Source organism: Pinus tabuliformis, chromosome 8 (assembly GCF_031772625.1).
Source record: "Pinus tabuliformis cultivar Carrire ecotype Pingquan chromosome 8, CPIR1, whole genome shotgun sequence".
Lineage (NCBI taxonomy): Eukaryota > Viridiplantae > Streptophyta > Pinopsida > Pinales > Pinaceae > Pinus > Pinus tabuliformis.
This window is the reverse complement of record NC_142294.1, coordinates 1,208,907,022-1,208,916,769: the sequence shown is the minus strand read 5'-3', so window position 1 is coordinate 1,208,916,769 and position 9,748 is coordinate 1,208,907,022.

The window sequence follows — 9,748 nt, the reverse complement described above, 5'->3', positions numbered from 1 at the left end:
GACACAGTTGCGTGTACACTCAGGTGCCCTTAACTGAAGTAGCGTATATGAATCTGAGTATGGAAATGCAAAAGTGTTTGATTTGATAATATTGATTCACCCTGCCCCCCTCTCAGTATTATTTCCAACAATTGGTATCAGAGCAGGTCCTTTGGTATAACCTTGATCGCTTGAAGGAGATCCGTAGAACAATGGGAAAGAAGATTAAGAAGAAAGTGCCTCAAAAGAAGAAGACATCTCAAAGGAACTATGACAGTGGGAGAATCGATTGGGGAATATGTGGAAGAAACACTTCATATTCAAAATCACTTCAGAATGAGGATGAACAAGCAAAATAACTATCAGGTATGAATTTGTTATCCTCTGGTGATACATTTCTCCATCCATTTGAAGATGATGAAAGTGATAGCAAAACAACTGAATTTTCTCTTATGGGTGAGAAAGAAAGATATCAAATAGAGGCAGAATTTAAAAGGCTTACAGACAAAATTAGAGATCAACAAGATCTATTGCACAAAATGGAATGTGTCTCCAAAGAAGAAGTTACCAATCTAAAAGCTCAACTAGAGGAAGGAAATAGGGTAAGGAAGCTATTCAAGGAAAAGGAAGATCAATGTCAAAAGTTGCAGGATGAAGTAACATCATTAAGAAATGTAGTAAATGAAAGAATCACAATAATCAAGAAACTTGAAGAAATATCCAGTTACTATGAAAGGCTTGAAGCTACGATCCTCTCGCTAAAATAAGATCTTGAAGAATCAAATAAGCAGAATAAAGAACTACTCCAAGCTCTTGAAAAACAAGAAAACGAAGTTCTTGAATTAAGACATCAGTTGGAAGAAGGAAGAAAAGCTGAAGAAAACATGAAGAAGTAGTATCGTGAAAAGGAGGAGCAACATCAGGTTGAGGTAAATATTCTAAAAGATAACTTAGAAGAAAAGGATAAGCTCTTACGATTTCAAGATAGTACTAAGATCTTGGATGATATTCTTAGTATTCAAAGGTCTCTTGCTATCAAAACTGGTCTTGGTTTTCATGAATCTATTGAAGGTGAATCTAGTTCACAAAATAAGACAAGGAACTCTAATGCAAAATATGAAATACTCAACAAGGAGATGAGAGGTCAATCCCATCAACAACCAAGGAAAGAAATTCTTCAAAGAAATTCTTTTACTCCTCCAATGAATAATGATGAATGTTATGTATGTCATAATCTTAGACATGTTGCAACCAAATGCAGAAGTAGAATGGTTCAATACCATCACACAGAAAGATCATCACATTCCAGGTACTTTAAGGGATATTGTTTTTCTTGCAATATGTTTCGTCACAAAGTTGTTGATTGCTATAGAAGGAATATGAAAAATGTAAGATGTTATGCATGTAACAAGCAAGGACATATAGCAAAGGAATGCAGGAAAAAAGTATGGCCACCATATCAAAAGGAGAAAACATCATCACACTTGAAGATATGGAAGAAGAAGGAAGCACAGTTTGAAAGATGTGGCACAGCACAATGTACAGACATAATAGACTCAGAGGAAGCTAAAAGTGTAAACCTTCAGTTCTCTCAATCTCATACGCAAGCTTCATAAAGAGAAGCTGCATATATACATGAGTTAGACTCTGCATAGTCGCGTATATGTCAGTTTGAGAAAAGCAGTGGGACAGGCTCAGGAAAAGGGTCTGATATGATTCAATTCTGTTTGATAATGGTTACATTATATTGATGATGTGTGGAAATGTCTTGATACTTGTAAGATGTTTAGAAGTGTTTTGATCCTAACTTGATGATGATGATGCCTTGATACTTCTTGCTAATATATGCATGATCAGATCTGACAATAAACAAGATGGCATAGGTTCAGGGGGGGGCATATGCTTTTAATAATGCATTTTTGGCATTATGGTTAGTATTCCTTGGTGAATGCTTATATGGCTAAATGATACATCTTGCTATGATATGGTTATGAGTTGTCCATGACAAAATCTCATATGATTCTTGGGGTTACATAGTTGGTGTTTAGATCAGATTTGCGGTTGATTCTCTGATGATGCATATATGGTGCTTACATGGTGATCTTCATAAGGATAAGGAGAAGTAAAAAGCTTGAATACACAATTTCATTACTTGATGATGAGTCACTCATATGTTTCTATCTACATATAATATAGTTATGATGCAGGATTCCTATAGTTCTTGGTGCTCACATGGATGAGGATTATTTCTATTGATGATATCAAGAAGTCTTGACAAAAGATCTTGAGCTCAAGATACATAGTGCTATATACATATGCTGGATACATGGATGATTACTCAAATTTGCATTGTTGGAGACATGATGATGATGATTTCTTACCTATATGATGATAGGTTGGTACTTACATATGTTGATTGATGCAGATGTTCCCAAGTGATGATACTTGGATGATATATAAGATCATGTAGATCTTGATGTTGATGAGATGGCTATGGTGTTTTTCACATATGATATAATGTGAATGATTCTGTATGTCATATGTAGAATTATGTTCAAAAGGATGAGTTGATATCTATATGCATACATACCTTGCTATAGTTTGATGACTTATACACTAATGGACATATACAGGTTGCTAGTCTAGATGCTGTTGACAGATGCTTATGGAGCAGATCATACATTGTGTATGATAGTTACTGATGACTATCATGGTCTTATTTAGATGTTTGGTCTCTGTTATAAATTTCATGTAAAGGTCATATCAAGACTCATGATGATATAGTTTGTCTCTATCTATTGTAGTCATTTGATGAATCCCTTTTGGTCATATGATGTAATTTGTACCCCCACTATGCATGGGAAGGATGATGTAATATTTCAGTCATGTATAAAAAATTGGTATCTGGTGTATCCCCACTTGGTTGGGTGGATGAGTCAATATTGGTATATCCACACTTGGTTGGGAGATGGATGTATGTATGAGTCTTTGGTGATAGGAAGGTCATTTATGATAGAGTCATGTTCTTCTTGTAGAACATCTTTTTGCAGACCTTGCTTACAGTCAGGGAGCATGAACAACACACTTCCGTAGAGCAGAGAATTCAGCATGTACTCAGAGGGAGCATGGACAGATTGGTACACCTTGGCATATACAAAGGGGGAGCTTAATCAAAGATTTCATCAGGTACTCAGGGGGAGTATGGACAGCGGACTGTATATCAAGGAAGAGAATATCTTGGTCCGCCCTTTGCCCTTGATGTCAAAGGGGGAAAGTGACTTGGTATGGTTGTTGCCATCAAGTCCAAAGGGGTAGATTTTTGGCATTATGATGCATGTGTTGTACTTGATGGCAACCCACTTGTAGCAAAACAACTCACTAATATATAACTAGATGAATCTACAGAAGAGATATCAGATGTGACAGAATACATGGGATGTAGGGCAGCTCAAAGGAATCAGTTAGATGTAATGAACAATGACAACTCATTAAGATGACAGTTCTCAATAGGGCAAGATAACTTTGCCATCAAGTCCAAAGGGGGATATTGTTGGCATTATGATACAGGTGTTATCCTTGATGGAAACTTACTAAGATGACATATCACAGCTCAGGCTCACAGAATGAAGCAAAAGAGATATGCGCAGGTTACCCTTGATAAAACCACGTATACACGCAGGTTAGCCAACCAAAAGGTGTGTATATGTATACACGCACTCTCATGCAAGGAAAGGCGTGTAAATTTGGTTTTGGTCTGTGGTATTTGGACCATGGTATTGTGATCCATGGTATTGGTCCAAGGTATCTTGTCCAATGTGTTGATCCCAGGTATTTGGTCCAAGGTACTGGTTCTAAGTGGTTTTGGACCATGGTATTGAGTAAAGGCCTAAGAGTATAAAAGGAGGAGAAGATCATTAGGCAAAGGCACCAAGTAAGTCTCGAATATTTGATGAAGTATGAGATCTAGTATGCAGGTTATGGGTTCATGATGCCTTTCTTGATCTGAGCTAAGGAGGAATCTCAGCGGTTGATGGAGAACAAGATCTAAGGATAGATCGAGATCTAATGGCTTGGAATGAATCATCTATATACAGTTTGATCATGTTTATTCTAGATTTGTATACTGATGCATGTAATGTTCTGTAAATATTATGATTTGGTTATAACTCAAGTTTGGAATAGCTGCAAATCATGAATGAATATTTACAGATGTATACACTAGTTGACTATGATAAAAGTGCGTACATATGTAGGTTAGATACATCTAAGTAGTGTATACCATATGAGCTATGATGTTTGAAGTTATAGGTGGTTCTGGTTGTTGATGAGTTCTGATGACTGTTTACTGGTGTCAATATTCTGCATATTCAAATTGGTTGATTATGTTTAGCTTCAGTGTTGATGGATGAGATCTATAATGGATTAGGATCAGAATGACTTATCTTTCTGTGATATGATTGCCTATATCGGGTTTCTAACATATGTATTATCCTTGTATATGTAATGATCTGGTTATGTCTAAAGTCAGGAAGTGTAGCGAAGTTATAAGTAAGTAATTGATGACATATACGTTGGTTCGCTTTGGTGAAGTTGTGTATACACGCTAGTTCAGCACTTCCAAGTAGCGTATGCACTCTAATGCATGGTTTTTTATGATACAGTTGGTTCTGAATATTGTTGCAGAGTTTTGTGTTCTACTCTGTGTTCTGGTGACTGCATTTTGTTGATAGGTTTTCAGTGATTCAGTATTTGGTGATTCAGAGATTGATGATGCAAGTGGTGATTGATTCTATTCTTCAATGATATTGATGGTTCCAGTATGAAAATTGGATGAAACGTGGCCTTCAGATTATGGTGTTGTGCTTCAGGAGTATCCAGTCTGAAAATTTATGAAACGTGGTACCTGGAGGAAGAAAGAGAAGGTTGTAACCTTCTGTAGGTCAACACCTACGTACTAGGACATCAACTAGTACAAGAGATAAGGGGGTTGTATCTCCCTTCCAGTAGTAGCTGGAAAACGAGTGAAGGTTGGAGCATTCAATAGGCCGATGCCTACATACTAGTAAAAGGATCGGCTAGTACAAGAGCTAAGGGGGTTGTAGCTCCCTTCTATGAGAAGCTGGAGAACGAGAGGAGGTTGATTTGATAATACTGATTCACCCCCTCCCCTCTCAGTATTATTTCCAACAGATCAGCAGTTGAAATCCAAGATTGAGTGGATGAAAAAAATGGGGTTTCACTGCCCAACAGATAGTAAATATCTTAAAACGGGCACCCAGATTGATTTGCTGCAATATAGAGAAATTTCTATGTCCTAACATCCAGTATCTTTAATGTCTGTTCGGATCAGAGGCCGATGTTTCCAGGGTTTTGAAATGGACACCTCATATTCTAGTTAGTAGTAATATGCCTCAACTTTTGAAAAAGAAAATAAAGCATTTGGCAACTTTTGGCCTCTTGGAAGATGAGATCAAGGAGCTTGTTAGGAGGAACCCAACTATACTAAATGTTTCCAAGGTTAAGGTGCAGAAGAACATGGAGTTTTTCATGCATACTACAAGGCTTCCTCCAAAGTTTGTTTTATCATATTCTAATTTACTGTTTCATTACAGCTTGGAGTGTAGGATCAATCCTCGCCACAAGGTGTTTAGTGCTGTTAGTGCAATGCAACCTTCCAATCGTCCTCCTAGTCTCGTTAAAGCGTTTAAATTAAGTGAGCGGAGGTTCCTCGAAGAATATGTCTATTCAAGTCCTCATGCCACATAATTATTTGAAATTTACAGTGGAAAACCTGCCCTATTGTAAATCTCAAGACACTATCGTTTCTGGTTTGGTTAGAGTTAGATTGTATTTCCATTTCTCTTGGTGATTGAAAGAGATTAAGTACATTAACCAATGGATCGTCTGTCTGTTTAGATCCAGTGTCATGATCCCTATTCGTTCGCCAGTAATGTGTCGAGTATCATGCATTGTTCCCCCTTTTAGTTGTGGCAAGGATATACACGTGAAATATTTTACTTTGTCTGAATTATGGCTAATTTTTAAAAGTAAATGCCCAAATCCCATGGGCATGTGGGGACGCTTTAAATTCTTATATATTTTTTATTATTTACAGTGGCATGAATATCGTCTCTTGTTGGCTGTAAGGCACCCTGAAGAGGTGGGAACCACCAAAGACTAGAATGGCACAAAGAAGAGGAGTGCCACTTGGGCACAAGTTCACAAGAGTGGAAGCTTTTGGCTGCAATGGTGTCTACTAAATTAGTACCTCATTAGAGGATATGTGTTTGTTATTTGGTTTTCACCGTTGCTTGTGGAGTTGCAGCCTCGGTTCGGGGTGACCCGTGGTTGAGATTTATGAACCACACAATTTATGGTTGGCTGGAACATGGAGAGATCACAACCAATTGGATTTCAGTTGTAAATAAGTGTCTAATAGTAATAACAAAGCTACAAAAACTGCATGAAGAATATGGCTTTGTACTAGATCATGTAAAACAAGAATACAAAGATAATCAAGAACGAGAGAAGATAGCTGAAAACAAAAATTAAGACACCAAGAGTAAGGAAAACCTAGAAGATGAAGAAGATTCCCAAGTAAAAAATAAACACCTGAAAGGAGATATTGTAGCTTCCCTTAATGAAATAGCCAAATTCAAAGAAGAAAATAGAGAACTAAAGAAGTATATACAATAAGTTTAACATAAGAACCCAAATCTTGCAATGGAAGAATTTGACATCCTAAAAGGACAAGTTGATAAAGTCGAAAAAGAAGGAAAAATCATGGAAAGCCAACTAAAGCAAAAAGATGAAGATATTAAAAAAGTTGAAGAAAATGTCATCTCCCTTAAAGTCCAAGTAAGAAAAGTAAAGAGAATGGAAGAAGTAATGGAGAGTCAACTGACAAAGAAAGAGGAAGATTGTGAGATGTTAAAAGAGGTTGTTTTTCTAATGAAAGAGGTTGATCAGCTGAACAAGAACTTGAAGAGTTCCCAAGTCTTGGATGACATTCTAAGTTGTCAAAGATCATGTTAATTTTAGGTATTCTATGATGACAGAAAATTTACTTCAATTTTCCATATTAGCTCAATATCAATTCTAGATTAGCAATCACATTTAGCATGATAGTAAAATGTAGATAGAACATAAACATAAATCGCAGAAGACAAGCCAAGACAATAGGACACGAGATGTGGCGCTAGCCAGGGACAAACCCCAATGTGGGGAAAACCTTGATCAATTCTTTTTATATGTTCTTCAATAGTTCAGCACAGAGAGAGAGAGAGTACATATACATCAGAAGTTAAGATTTTGACTTATCTAAATAAGAGAAGAGATCATCTCTAAGAAGATGAAACATGAGGTAGCTTAACTGAACTCAGTTGAAGGCATGCTCCTTCAACTGATCTTCCAAGGTGACTCCATCACCATGTGGTACCTACCATTGTGTTGCACCATCATACCATGTCCAGGATCACTGAGCTGCACCATGCATCACATCATGTTTCACCCCTTTACATCATCATGCTGCATACCTTTCATCATGTTTCTTTGTGTATTGTTGCACTATGCACACTGTTGTCATATACAATGATGTCTACTTACAAAATTCATCATAAGACACCAAGGTTGCTTGCTATGGTGTTATGGCCTACGACCTAGCACATAGCAATGCCAATGTCTTCAAACAATGAAACTGATTATAGTGACTGATTGTTGCAACAACCCTAATAGATTCATCAAGCAACCCTTATAATCTACGACCTAGGCAAGGGATATTTCCCTTCAACCGGGTTGTTGTTCTGGGCATAAATCTTCCCCAAGCCTATCCACGTTGTCTCTTGTTCTGAGGTGATTAGGCATGCTTCCTATCACAGTTTAGCTGTCATCTACAACTCACTCCAAAACCCCTTGATTGTAGTCCAAACAAGCTTGATTAGGCTTGGCCTCAACATCCCTACACATAACTCCTTGATCCTTGAGACAACCCTGTTCTTGGCCTACTTTCACCCTCAAACAACCCTCAAACTAATCCACACTCCCACAACGACTCGACCTCTAATCTAGGCTCTCCACATTGTCCTAAAGTGACCTTACCACACTGTCTCTTCTAGTTGTGGCTAGGGCAGTCTGCCATCATCTCTGTGACTGTGTTTAACTATGTATAGGGCACATTTTGACATCAGCTATGGCTCCTCCAAGGTTGGGCTATAACCCCTCCTTAGATCTGTGGCTAGGGCTCCAAGATTGTGGATTCTGTTAACACCCAGGTTGTTCCCTATGACTCCCAAGGGAATACGGCCGGGGTAACCACTAACCAATCTTTGGATCACAGTTTCTAGCCAAACTGTAATCAGAGAGGGCTCTCTCTTTGTAATTTGTCTCTATACTGATAGTATTTTAGGCTAGCTATTAGGCTCAGGTTTTTGGTTTATGTTTTGGTTGAAGGACTTCTTTCAGTGCTTAAGGTGTAGTGTTAAGACAGTAGTATATCTTTGGGCAATGGAGTCTAGAGCTGTGAAATGTTTTGAAATGCTGGAGTGATGATGTTCAGACTGCAGGGCCTATTGAGTATCTCAAACAAACAAAATTTAAACTTAAATGGTGATGTATGGTCAGCCAACAGAAAGAAATTAAGAATTCTCCATTAAGCTGGTGATGTGAAAGCGAAACATGATGCTCAGGAGCAAACTTGAATTCCTGAAACAAAGGTCACTGTGAAAGATATATTCTGAAAGTGCAGCAATTAAGAATTACACTTATCAAGATTATAGTTGAAGAAAACATTCATTAACAACACAGATTGAACTCAGGGTATTGCATGAATAAGTCCTGAAGGTTATTATTTTTTCTTTGTTGCTAAACACTTAGAAATTAGGAGCATATATGGATTGTAACAGATTGAAACACATGACATAGAGAGTTTACAGAGGAACTTATTGTATTTTGAAATACGCAGGAATCCTGCAGTTTTTCAACAAGCACCAGAACACATTCAACACTTCAGAACTCCAAGAAATTCCATCACTTTCTTTATTAAACTTCTGAAAGGATTACAGCATAAGAACTTCTTCAAGAGAAATCAACAACAACCCCTGCAAGCTTGTGCGAGGGGCAAATATATACAATCGGTTGTACAAAATATCTCAATGCTAAGTTATCTCAGAAATGAATATCTTCACCAACTTTTCAATATATTTAGATAAGAAAGTTATTACATCATTGAATACAAAGTAAATGCATCTTTATGCTTGTCAGAAGATATTTTGGCCTTTGGAGGCCACTGAGTCGGTTGGAGTGATCTGCATTAATGCTAAGAAATGCGCTTTTGGATCTGCTCTGTTGTAGCTTCTCGGCCTGGACACCTGTAGTTTCTCGCCTTGCTTTGTTGGCCGTAAGTTTTGCTGAGGTGGCTCAGCGTTCATCTTTAATGCATGCTGATTCTTTTTAAACTGTCCTGTGTATGACCGTTTGCATTTTCCATGAACAAAATTTATTGAATGGCTTCCTGTTTATAAAATCATCTGTATGGCCTTAGTCCACCATTCTAGTGTAGGTAGTTGATGCCTGAGAATTGCATCCATAGTCTCCTCTGCCTCTGTATATTTGTAAAAATTGGGAGGCACCTCAAACAGGTGTTTGATTTCATTCATTATAAAAAATAAATTTTCTACTCTGTTGTAGAGAGTCTGTCCTGTGGCTGGCCCTGTTTCCTCTGAGGTGCTGGGCTTCTCATTGATCTAACTTGTGGCAAATGTATTAACCCTTT